A 14,064-nucleotide genomic window follows, 5' to 3' on the forward strand; every position below is an offset into this window, starting at 1 on the left:
CTGTGTATTCCAAGGTAAAACGTGAAGTTTTCTTTTTGGGGGGTATGTGTGTGTGTATTACTTTCTCTTTTAGCAATTTCTGGCCTCTTAGTCTGTTATGATTGCTCTTCTAACACCTTTGGTGTGAACTCTTTTGGTTGGGGGGAGAAGCCCACAAACCAAAAACAAACCATCAACCATATGTTCCATAAATGACTGCTGTTGCCCTCAAAACTGAACCAAAACACAACCATAAAAAGACAAAACCCACCACTGCTATCAGCAACACAGTTAACCCAGGCAACCAAATAAATAAGGCCTATGAGATTGGAGTTGTTGCTTTTGTGGCGAGGTCAGTAATATGAAGTCTCTTTGTAGATGTGAAATGTAAATTACATATGACAAACTATTGTATATTTTGCCTACCTAACTATGTAGCAGTGATACAAGAATCCACACTGCACTGTAGATCTCAATCTGTTTGGCCTTAAAGACCCTATTGGGCAACTTGGGTTCAGGTGTATAATTTAAGAATCATTTTGAAAGTTTATTGAGAGCTGTCTCTCATGATTTGGTCACTAACTTGATATAAGAATTGAAGGAAGTAACTGGCTTCCTATCTTTCTCTTCAGTGGAGTGGTTGGGTTGGATCAATGGTTCTCAGACTCTAGTGCTCATTTGAATCACTGAGGGCTTGTTAACACCCAGCTGGGCCCCACCCCAGAGTTTCTGACTCAGTGGAGTAGGGTGGGCCTAGTAATCTGCCTTGCTCACAAGGTCCCAGGCGATGCTGCTGCATTTTGAGGGCTGGTGGATTAAGTAATCTAAAGTTTTGTGATTCTGTGCCTGTTTCCCCCCCCCCCCCCCTTTCAAGTTGCAGCACCTGTTCTTTGATTTCTGCAACGTTATGGCATTTAAAGATTTCTGTCTAGCAAACTGAGTTTTAAACGTTTGAAATGGGTTAATTTTTATTTTGAGAGTTTTCAAGAATTCTCGAAAACTTTGCAGAAACTTTGGGTCTCGGATTAGGTATACTTGCCCAATAGTAAGTAGATTCTCTAGTTAAAATATATTGAGATATTTCTGATGTTATTCAATGACAAAACTATGTGCTGCTCCTTAAACCTAAATGTAGTATCAAATCTAATCACGTACCTTTTAATACACAGCGACAGGGCACGATGGGGGCACATTACACAATTGTGGGCTCACTAAGTAAAGTGGCTTTTGCGGGACATAGTTCTTGTCCTCGTTCTCTTGGTTTGGGCCCACGGTTGACTCTGGTAGCATTAACTTGGGTGTCCTCTGAAGATCATTGCCTCGTAGAAGGGTCATGGCTGCAGGAGGGAGATGCCCGACAGGGGGATGAAGAGTAAGTCAGGGCACAGCCATCCCCTATTTTGAGGACTTTGGGGAGCAGTGGAGGCTCTGCAGTCTCTAAATGAAGGAGGCAGAGATACCAGGAGGCATCGTAAAGCCGCACTGTTCTTACTTATCCAGAGTGTATGGGGGGGAGGGCATGAAGGAGAGGTTCATGGAGATTCCAAGACCTCACAGGTGGTGCCCTGGAAGCTTCCCGATTGCAGATTTCAGTAGCCCTCCCGGGTGACCTGGAGTCAGGTGGGCTGAGGTTTGCGGTGAGTTGAAGTAAAGCTTGACATCTTATCTGAGAAAAGGAAAATAAAAAATAAGAAATGGGTGAGGAGTAGGCATTGGGAGGGTAAAAATGAAAGGTTTGTAAGTTTTTAAATGTTCTAAAACTTTGTGTGGTAAGACTAGGCTAGTTAATAGCATAGGCTTCTTTGTTAGAAAATAAATGAATGAGTTTTCCTTTTCATTTCTGCTGAATACTTGAGAATATCACCAGATGCTGTTATTTGACTTGAATCAGATGCCTTTCAAAGTCATGAGTAGGATTCAACCAGTGCTTACCTTTTAAGATTGTTTTAGGATCCTTAACTAGTTTTAAATCAAATTCCTGGAAGGTACATGCGATCCCTATTACTGGGTGTGTTTTATGGATTAGGAAACAAATCATTTGTGTAGCACAGGCCACAACGCTGGGCGACAGCCAGGAGATCTCACTGCTTTTTATATCTACTAGTTTTAATTTTATCTTAAAATTCTGTTTTCTATCTGCTTTTATAAAATGGCTGACTCTTAAATCTTAGAGTTGATCTAGCATCCATATTAATGATTTTAAACTATATTTCATGGATACAGCCTTGGATTTTGAGCTACTGTTTATTTCTTTGAGAAGAATGACGTGTGTTATGCAGTCATTTCTTGACTGAAATATCTGTGACATAATCTGTGAAATTGTTGTGACTTCTTTAGACTTCACAGTTTGAAAGTAGGGTTGGCAGTCTATATGACAAGTGCTGGGCATGGCCCATGGGCAGCAGAGGGAGGGAGGTTTTTGTGTGATTCTCTCTCTCTCTCTCTCTCTCTCTCCCTACCCCCCCCCTCTCTCTATATATATAGTTTTTTTTTATTGATTTCAGAGAGGAAGGGAGAGGGAGAGAGATAATAGAAATATTGTGATGAGAGAGAGAGAGAGAGCCATTGATTGCTGCCTCCTGCCCACCCCCTACTGGGGATGGAGCCTGCAACCCAGGCATGTGCCCTGACTGGGAATCGAACCGTGACCTCCTGGTTCATTGGTTGATGCTCAACCACTGAGCCACTCCAGCCAGGCTCCCCCATCTTTTTTTTAAGTTTCTCCCCCACCTCTTCCTCTCAGGACCTTTTAAAAGCCTCCCATGTCTTGGAGAGTTAAGACCCTTTCTTCAATGTAATCACACTAGCACTAGGCAACATCTGCCGTTGGCGTCCACATCTCCTGAGGGTTCTCTCTTCCACCTTCGGACATGTCTGTTTGTCTTGCACCGGCCTTCTGGCCTCCGGCGAGCCGGACCTTCCTCTGCATTTCCTTCACGGTCCTGCCTCTGCATCTTCTTCTTCCTTTCCCTGCCACACGTTCTCTTTCTGTGCGGTGGCTGGTCTTCCTCGGGCTGGTGGAAAGAGGACTGAAGTAGAACAGTGTTTGTACTGATGATTCGAGGGTACCTGCCACTGGATGTAGAATGAGGGGTGAGTGAGTTTCTGGCCCTAAAGGGCTGTGATTGAGCTTATTCACATCTCATTGTGAACCCTCATAAGAGTATGTTCGCTTTTTGAAAGATGCCTGTTAACAAGACGGGGCTCAGTGTAGAGTGGTGCTTGAGCACAGGACCAGGAGATCCAGGATCCCTTAGCTAGACTGTCTGCAGTGTGGCTGGCTGCTTTTTCCTTCAGGAGCTGGGGATGGGTCTCAGGGCTCTCTCTTCTCTACCCTTGTACTATCTGCATCGAAGATCTGAAAGTTGAACCTGAGCGCTCCGCTTGGGGAAGGCTTGTGGCCCTGATACTTGGGAGATTGTGCTGCTGCTCATCTCCACGGTGAAAGAGCTGGGCTTCTGAAGCATCCTTCTGCCGGGGGGAGTTTCTGGGAACCTGCTGAATACTTCTATTTATTCTTTTTTTTTTTTAATATTTTATTGATTTTTCACAGAGAGGAAGGGAGAGAGATAGAAAGTTAGAAACATCGATGAGAGAGAAACATCGATCAGCTGCCTCCTGCACATCTCCCGCTGGGGATGTGCCCGCAACCCAGGTACATGCCCTTGACCGGAATCGAACCTGGGACCTTTCAGTCCGCAGGCCGACGCTCTATCCACTGAGCCAAACCGGTTTCGGCACTTCTATTTATTCTTAAGAAACTCATAAAAAATGCTACCTCAGATCTTTCTCTCGCAGAATTGTACGTGGCCTGTGACCTTGAGTGCGTGTGTCCTATTTCTAGGGGGATTGTTGTTAGTAGGGAGTCTTCCTGTAACGCTCACATGGACACCAAGCTACTTACCTGTTCATTGCCAAGGTCACTGACAGTTGTTTTGTTTTCTGCGATTATACTGAAGTAACGTGTTCAGGGCACATACTGTCCATTTTCTAAAAATCTATAACTATATCTTTTGTTTCTTTATGTTTCAGAGAGAGTAAATATTTCTTCATCTTTTCCTATTTATTTTTAGCATTTCAAAATCGTATAATACCTATACTTATCGGCTCTATCCCAAAAGACTTTGTGATGACTTTTCAGTTTTTAGCAATTATTGTCTGAAATGCAAGTCCTTGATAAAAAGTGAACAGTATTTTTAAAGAAAATGCCATTCATAGCCTTTCTTTGGATTTTAACTTTGAAATATGTTTTCCATTTCATGCCTTTTAATTTGTGTAAGGTTACGGTGCTTGCTATGTTTGTAGGCTTCTATTTTCATGGCAAAAGACATAAAAATCCTCCTATTCTTCCACTTTTAAAGGCTTTGGAATTAAGATTCCTTCTGCTACTAATCTAATTATTTTGAAAAGGCACATAGGAGTTTTCTCTTTGCCATGTATACATCTGTATATATATGTGTATATATATATATATTTTTTTGTCATGCGAGGACTTTATATTATAGACTTAATGAATCAACACCTTATTTAGTCAATTTATATTATCTGTAGAATGAAGATCATTTGAGATTCTGAGCAATAGAAATATCCCAACAATAGGTTTGCTTTTTTTTTTTTTAATGTATTTTTGTTTTTTGTTAATCCTTACCTGAGGATATTTTTCTTTTGATTTTTAGAGAGTGTGGGAGGGGGAGAGACACAGAGAGAGGAACATCAGTGTGAGAGAGAGACATCGATTGGTTGCTTCCTACATGTGCCCCAACCAGGGCTGGGGATTGAGCCTGCAACCGAAGTACATGCCCTTGACCGGAATCGAACCTGGGACCTCAGTCCTCGGGCCGATACTCTATCCATTGAGCTAAACCGTCCAGGGCAGCAGGTTTGCTTTTAAAAGATTAAAAAAATTATTATCCATGTAATAGCTGAAGAGCCTTATAATAATTGAAGAGCATTTGCTCTCATGTGAGGTACGTGAGGGTGGCAAGATGTCCTGGGCTCATTCTGGGCCAATGGTCCCCACCCCTTGACGGAAGAGTGGCCCGCATTGAAGCAGCGACGCCCTGGGAATATGACTGGAAATGCCCCCTCCTGATTGTGTTTTGTTGTTGGTTTTGGAGAGTACCAGTTGTTTGAAAGCATTGAATTGCAGTTTTACAAATACACACATTACTTGCTAAAACATCTTTTTGGATCACTGTGCTCTTCTGGAGTTCAGAGTTGCAAGTTCTGGGAAGATTACGCATCAGGAACATGTCAGGTCCTGGACATGCCAGGTAAACAGCCCAGTGTGCTTGGATTGCACACTGTGTTACTTTTCACACATTGGAATCCTCCTAATTCTCCACAGGGAGTCTAAGAACAGGAACAAGTAAACATGTGCTATCCGGGCAGACTTTCTGTCCAAAACTAAACAAAAGAAAACAAACAAAAGCACTTAAACGGCTGGTGGGATGCTGGCGCACCCTGGCCCGGGGTACTGACAAACCATTTCTGGCCATTCCTCTCCTGCTTGCTTATTCTCTTTTCTTTCCATGTTCTTTACTCTATTGATGTCCCCCTCCCCCCCCGTTTTTTTTTTTTCTTTTTCTTTTTGGGCCTTTTCTGTTATTTCTGTTCTTCATCTTTACTCTTTTGCTTTTTCCCCATTCCTGGTATGGACAGCCTCGTAACATCCTACGGTTATCACAGGCATCTTTTTAGCCTGGCTAATGGCAGACCAGAGCTTAAGAGAAGTTTTACTCTGACATTTTACTCTGACTATAGTCTGTAAAATTCCATGCCACTGCAAACTATTTCTAAAGAGTTTAATGCATTTATATAGCACTAGAGGCCTGGTGCATGAATTCGTGCACCAGTGGGGTCCCTTGGCCTGGCCTGCGGGATTGGGTCGAAACCAGCTCTCCAACATCCCCCGAGGGTTCCCAGATTGTGCGAGGGCACAGGCCAGGCTGAGGGACCCCCACCCATGCACGATCGGAGCCGGGGAGGGATGCGGGAAGTTGGCCAGACAGGGAGGGACCACAGGAGGGCTCTAGGGCGTGATCGGCCCTTCTTGCTCAGTTATGGTCAGCCGGACCCCAGTAGCAAGCTAACCTACCAGTCGGAGCATCTGCCCTCTGGTGGTCAGTGCACGTCATAGTGAGCGGTTGAGTGGCCTTAGCATATCATTAGCATATTATGCTTTGATTGGTTGAATGGACGACCGGATGACCGGGCACTTATCATATTAGGCTTTTATTATATAGAATTTTTCATGTTAAATGGAAAAGATATGTGAAATGTAAAACTTACCAAACTCTTTGGGATATATAAATAGGCATTCAGTGGGTTTCAGATTGAAGTTAAATTTTGTGCAAAAGGACATTCTAAAATTTAGGTAATAGCAATCATGTAGATGATGTTTTTCAGGATTCTTTTTACTTATGAAATTTTTGATAAACAGATATTGTTTGGGTTAAAATAATGTGTTTAAATGGCCTATAACAAAGTTTTGTATAAAAAATGTGACAGCATCAAATGTGTTTTAAATATCCTACTATTACTTATGCCACTATCAAGGATCGGAGTATATTAGAGCTCTAAGAGACTTTGAAGCTAGTTTAATTCAATCTAAATTTATAGATGAGACAATTTACTGAATTTACACACTTGGTTAGTGGCGTAGTTGACCACAGGTAGGTCTTTTACTTCCCTATCCACTCTGCTTTTTTGGACAGAAAATTAAATTTATGAAATTTTAGAAGTAAAATAGGCAGGGAAGCCTGAGAAAAGTATGTGACTTCTAAACCTAGCTTGACTTCATTAGTTCTGAGATGTTGGACTAGGTGTTCAACCTCTCTTATCTCAGTCTTGGGAGGGTTGGACATTAAGGCTCCTGGCAGGCCTGTGACTGTACTCAGAAGAGGAAATTGACATAGATATAGATTCTTCCTATTGTACATTTGTGTAGTTTCAATTTGAGTCTTATTTCAAGTAAATATCGTTCCTATTTTTTAGTAGGTGTCACTGGTATTTTTTGTTTGTGAATCAACTTTTCCGAAGCATACTGTTGTGAGACACAGGTTTTTGTCAACTTCATGGTTGCCTCTGTGTTCAGGTGCCTCTAGCATTCATTACCTTGACTAACTGAAGTCAACACATTCAGAGGCAGGTGTCCCCTAGCTTCAAACTGGTGAAAGGGTACTACTGCAAAGCAATGCCCCATAGACAGGTAATTGAGAAGTGCTTTTTTCACATGGTTTACTGTTTATTACAGTGTTAGAAAGTCATGTCACAAATAAAATGGAAGAGAATTTGGCTAGTTCAACTTCTAGAGCGGCTCTCATTGGGGTTGTGAAATAGGTTTTTCCATTCTCTGTAGGACAGTGTCATTGTTTGTGTCAGAAGACAGTTGTGACAATCTGGCAGGATGGGAAAGATGAGATGAGTGTAAGGTACAGAGCAAAAGCTGAGCAGACTGGAGATGCTTTCCTAGTAAGACTGACTGAGCTTTGGGACTTGCCCCCATTGCTCAGGAGTAGTTCCCCTGCCCCCCCCCCCATTTTTTTTGGTTTTGTTTAAGAAAGCCCATTCTTTAAAAAAATAATTACATACACTATTATGTGCATCACATTTAACTGGAAATTACAAAAGAGTTACTCATCCTGAGTTAGTTTTTGGCTGGGTGTCCAAGCATAGACCATGAAATGGTGAGATAGAGTAAATGTCTGAGGAGCCCAAAGGATAGTCCACACAGGGAGAGGGAAGGGAGAAGGCCTGAAGCAGTAGGAAGACCCCCCCAAGAAGCCATGACATTTGAGCAGTTTGAAGGACCAATAGTTAAGAACAGCTAAAGAACCCTGGCCGGGTGGCACAGTTGGTTGGAATGTCATCCCGTACACCGAGAAGGTGGCGGGTTCCATTCCCAGTCAGGGCACAAACCTAGTGGCGGGTTTGATAGGGATCAGGGTGTGTACGGGAGGCAACTGAACGATGTTTCTCACAGTATTTCTCTGTCTGTCTCCCTCTCAAAAAAGAATAGCTAAAGAACTGATTTTAATTTTCTTTTGGGAGAGTGCAAGGGATGTGGTTGGGCTGTGTTAGGACATAGGCTTGGGAGTTGGGAAATGACCATTGTATGTTTTAAGGTCGCAAATAAGGTACTACCCTATGGTAGTAGAGCCTTTTTTATACGGAAAATTTTAAGTCTGTAGAAAAATTGTACTCTGAACACATATGCTGTTCTTCTGGATTAATCGTTAACTTTATAGCCGTACTTGCCCCCATGCTCCATGTATGTATGTATGTATGTTTTGAGTCAAATGTGGTATGTATATTTGTATTACTTTCTTAACCACTTGAATATAAGTTGCAGAAACCATGACATTTCACTTTTAAGTACCTGCTGAAGAGGACTTTCCTTAGTATAAACACAATACATTATCATACCCACGGAGTTTAGGATTGACATAATATTGACATAATAACATGGTCAAATACATAGAAAACATTTAAATTTTGGGGTAGAAAGTGTATTTATTTGTTTTTTTAAATCAGGTAGATTTGTCTGGCACAATGCGTGTTGAGTGAATTGGTGGGACAAGAGACTAGAGCACATATTTAACAAGTCAGATACAGCCATCAAAATAGAAAGAGAAAGCTTATTAATATTCTGATATGCTGTATCCTTAAAGCTACAATCTTAAGTAAAGACAAGGCATAGAAGAGTGTAAAAAATTTATAAACTATGTGTGTGTGTGTGTGTGTGTGTCTGGAAGGATAAAAAATGAATTAACATTTTGTGCCTTTCAGAGGAGGAGGCAAGGAGCTGAAAGACAGGGAGACTTTTCCCTGAATACCCTCTTTTACCTTTAAACTATTTGAATATATTACTTATTCAAAAATAAATAGTAAGTAAGCAAGCATAGACTTACGTTGATCCTATTATTAGCTTTGTAGCAGGTAGGATAATACTTCTCTTTATGTCCTAACGAAATTTGGAGAATGGGGCCTAAAACAAAAGGTGGAGGAAAATACTCCTCTTTAATTTTGAAGGAAGATTTGCTTTTTTGTGCCACTTATTGAAAAGAATGTTCATGATGTAAGAAGATATTTTTTTCAGGAGCTGCTGATGTGGAGAGGAGGGACTTGATGGGGGCCTGATACTCAGGAAGGCTGGGAATTTCACTGAGAAAAGCAGAAAGGAAGATGGTGTAGGAGATTATGTATTCCTCTTGGAGTAGAGAAGCGACTTTCAATCTTTTTCATCTCATAGCACACATAAGCTAATCACTAAAATTCTGTGGCACACCAAAATATTTGTTGCCAATCTGACAAAAAATTGGCATAATTTTGATTGACTTACAAAAAAATAGTAATTACTCTTTTTACTCCAAAGTGACTTAAAAAAAAAAAAAAAAGCAGGTACTTATACTTGTATATAAGGATTTCTGCTACCAAGAATTAACCAGTCAGATGCAACCTTATTATGTGATGTGAGCAATAAGATGCAACTCTATCATGTGACGTATATATTTATGGTTCAAGATGGCATTCGCACTGGATGGCTATTGTGTTGGCTGTTGTCATCTTTTTATTGACTAAACTAGAGTCTCGGTGCATGAAATTTTGTGCACTGGGAGGGGTCCCTCAGCCTGGCCTCCACCCTCTCACAGTCCAGGAGCCCTTGGTGAGCACAGCAGCGGTGGCGGGAGCCTCTCTTGCCAGCAGTGAGCCCAGCTTCTGGCTGAGTGGTGCTCCCCCTGTGGGAGCGCATTGACCACCAGGGGGCAGCTCCTGCATTGAGTGTCTTCCCCCTGGTGGTCAGTGCACGTCATAGTGACCAGTTGTTCTGCCATTAGGTCGATTAGCCTTTTATTATATAGGATTATATAGGATAGTCAGGTATTGCAAGTTTTAAAAATTGTGCAATACTGGTTGAAAATCACTGGAATAAAGGATAATATTTTTCTCCTCTAAGACAGAAACAAGAATAGAATTTAGTAGTTTCAGTAGAAAAGTACAGAAGATGGCAAATGGGACTCAGAATTTACACTTCATATATATTCATAATACCTTTATGATAAAAGATAAGTATGATGGTAAAAGATAAGTATGCTAAAAGAAAATTAATATTTAGGAGTAATGTCTGGCTATTTTTTTGATATTTTTAAAAAGACAGATTCTTGGGTTTTATATGAAAGATTATATGGAAGTTAAAAGAAAACCTCGAGTTAATATTAGTAAATTATTTCCATTTTATAGCTATTTGATTATTTTGTATGGTAGTTCTTATATAATTATATGGTGAACTTATGATACTTATCCTTAAAAACTGATATTTTGCAGTGTTTTGAAATATGTTGAATTAATTTCGGAGTTAAGTCAGACACAGTTTATTTTCTGTTTTCATAAGATTAACACAAAGTTATTGATTAGTACTTAGTGCCTTTTCTCTTGAAGGCCAGTGTTTATTAATCAGTGAGTGTTGAATTGCTCCCAGTGTCTGTTAGGCATCCTTGGGTTAATGGAGACAGATGATCTGCCCTTGACAGATGATTCTGGAAACTTAACATTTCAACAGTGGAAGTTAAATTCCTGTTAGGGAGGGAAGCCACTGACTTCTCAGGCAGGTAGGCAGGCAGGCCTTTAGGAGCCAGAGGAATTCTGCACTGTTTGATCAGGTGTCCAGGATGGGACTTTGCAGGTGAAGAAATTTGATTTTATCAGTTCATTCAGAGTTGATGGGGATTGTGAAACTAAATGAAGCTAAGCAAGCTTACAGTCAGAGAAAGACAAATATCACATGATCTCACTTATATGTGGAATCTAGTGAACAAAATAGATCTAGAGACATGAAAGCATACAACAGACTGAAGATTCTTAAAGGGAAGGGGAGGGGGTGGGAAGAGATTAACCAAAGAACTTATATGCATATCTCCATGACCCATGGGAACGGACAATAGTGTGGTGAAGGCCTGGGGAGGAGGTGGGAGTCAGGGATAGGTGGTCAGTGGGGAAAGAAAAGGGGACAACAATAAAGATAAATTTAAAAAATTAAAAAGTTGCAAAAAACCATGAGGATAATGCATAGAACAACTATTTTTACTTAGATTCACTTATTAACATTTTCCCCACTTTATCATTTACACATATTTTCTTGCTCTCTCTATATTTATGTATGTATATGTATATATATTTTTTGAATCATTGAATATATATGTGTGTGTGTGTGTGTGTGTGTATGTATATATATATCATGGCCCTTTACCCATAAATATTTCAGTGTGTATTTCCTAAGAATAAGAATATTTGTATTTATATTCTTAAAATATTTTCATCTAATCTACTATCTGTATCACAGCTTTGTCGGTTGAGGTAAAAAAAGTCCTTTATTCTTTGTCTTTTATCAGATTGATATTTTGGAAGACGAGTCTTTTTTTTTAATATTAGAAAGTTTCTCAATTTGTGTTTGTCTGATGTTTCCTCATTGTTAGATTCACAGTATGAATTCTTGGCCAGAGCTTACTCCCCCCCGCCCCCTAATTTTTTAAGTTTATTCTTTTTCTAAATTAGAAGTTCACACGGATAACACGGATGCAATAATATTATCTAAATACAGAGTCCATCTATTATTTCAAAATGTTTTTTAAAAATATCTTTTTATTGATTCAGAGAAGAAGGGAGAGGGAGAGAGAGATAGAAACATCAATGATGAGAGAGAATCACCGATGGCTGCTTCCTGCACATCCCTCACTGGGGATTGAGCCCACAACCCAGGCATGTGACTTGACCAGAATAGAACCCAGGACCCTTCAGTCTGCAGGCTGATACATCAATGATGAGAAAGAATCATTGGTTGGCTGCCTCTTGCACATCCCACACTGGGGATCGAGCCCACAACTGGGCATGTGCTATATATTTTTTGATGTCTTATTCTATACCCAAATAAGAAATGTCTATTTGTTAAACTCTTCATTTGTGGCTTTTAAAGAATGTTTTAAAAGTTTTCCCAGATGGGTTTTACATAGTTGTTGTTAAATATTTTCTTTTCTTTTTGAAACTTGCCTTTATCATTTATTATATCATGGAGATCTGGCCTGTACATGCAGGTCAGTACATGCAAACCTATTTTATTCTGAAAATGGATCTATGGTCAACCAATGAACTTGTATGCGTATATTTATAACCTGTGGACACAGACAACAGGGTGGTGAGGGCCTGAGGGGGTGGCGGGAGACAGGAGCAGGCTGTAAGAGGCTTATGGGGAGAAAGGAGGACCTATATAATACTTTCAACAATAAAGATTTAAAAAAATAAAAATAAAATGGGTCCATGATAATCCATTGTGCCCTAATTTAATTTTTCTCTGCAGATGTATTTCATGTTGTTTCTGATTTATCCCTGTTATGCCCAGTACTGAGGAAAATACTCTTGTCCCTATATTCTTGCTTACTTGTGTTACTGTATCTGTAAAATAGATTCCTGGAAATGGAATTGCTTAGTCATAGACCATGTATATATATCTTTGGTGACATATTCTACCAAGTTATCCTCTCAAAACTATTTGACGCTTTTAAAATCAAGTAAACTTGATTGTATATGTTTGTTGTTAAAAGACATTCAAAATTTTGTTTGAAAGAAGCCTCAGGAAAGTTAATTCTAAACCAAAAGTGTGTATCTATTTGTCCATTGATATGGGGAATCTAAAGAGAGCAAAAGCATGATTTACACCTCACCTAACATAAATACAGTTTTGGAAATCAGATATATATTTACTTACATGTATTCAACAACAGAAAAACTTCATTGTTCAGTAGACTTTGAATTTAGACTAAAAGTATTGAGTGTAGTTTAGGGGAGAGAATCAAGGAGGACATTTCCTGGGAGATTGGCGTGGGCTGACGTCGAGGCAGAGTTTCACCGTGTCATGTGAGCCCTGGGACTGGGGCAGCGTGCCTGTACTCAGAGATGAAGTACGGACAGTTAGTGGGAGACCTGGAGTTCCGTAAAGGTGTGGATTTGGTCCCCTCGGCGGCAGAGGGCTCTTCTGATTTAGTACTCTATTGCCGTGTAGCAGTTGACCTCCACACCCAGTGCTTAGAACACCCGTACACATGTATGATCTCTTAGCAGTTTCTGTGGGGCAGGGACTTGGGCGCAGGCAGCACTATTGCCACATTCTGTCCCGTAGAAGCAAGCCAGTGCGTTCAGCCCACATTCAAGGGGAGGGCACTGGGTTCCTCCTTTCAAGGAGGGGGTGTCAGGGTCTGGGAACACATTTTAAAACTACCACACTGGGTTCTGAAGGAGAGGCTCGATGGTACGATTTTGAAAAGGAAAAGAGCATGGTGTCCAGCAGAAGATTAATCTGGCAGCAGTGTCAAAGATGACCTGAGGAAAGGGGGACACGGGAGGGAGGGCTGGTGAGGAATTCCAGCAGTGAGGCACTGATGGAGTTGTCCAGGGAGATGTGAGAGGGACAAGGCAGGGCCCATGAGGGGTGCAGCGGAATGAGAGAGAGGGAATGGGAGGCGGAAATCGTCTCAAGGCTTCCAGGCCTGAAGAACGAACCATCAGGCATGTAATAACTGGAAAGAGAAACCAGTTTTTGGTTTTAGACATTTAAGGGGAAATTCCCAAGCAGTTGAAACTATAGAACCAGGGCTCCAGTTGAAATGACGAGCCAAAGAGAGAAAGTTCACATTCGTCGTCCAAAAATTTTTACGGGATGAGTCCGCAGAGAGGCCGGAGCACGGAGGCCCCAGCCTTTGGGGGAAGCCGTGGTCTGGAGCACGATGAGCAGGAGCCAGAGCTGCGTCCCTGGCAGGGAGGAGAAGGTGGACCCATGCCGAGTGTCACGTGTTACAGAGTCTGAAGAGAATGATGTTTGAAATGCATGCATTTGCCTGTCAGATTATTAGAGGTGACAGCACTTTTAAGTGGAGTAGAACAATTTTGGAAATTGGATTATAACATTTAATGTGATGATTCACTTTCTAAAAAGTGCTCGAGGTGGGAGGATGAGTGGCTGGCACGCCTTCCATCACAGCTTTTGAGATCTGACACCCATCTCGCTTCCTTTTAGCACCACCAAGCCTCCCTGGA

This window comes from Myotis myotis, unplaced genomic scaffold (genome assembly GCF_014108235.1).
Source record: "Myotis myotis isolate mMyoMyo1 unplaced genomic scaffold, mMyoMyo1.p scaffold_m19_p_11, whole genome shotgun sequence".
Taxonomy (NCBI): domain Eukaryota; kingdom Metazoa; phylum Chordata; class Mammalia; order Chiroptera; family Vespertilionidae; genus Myotis; species Myotis myotis.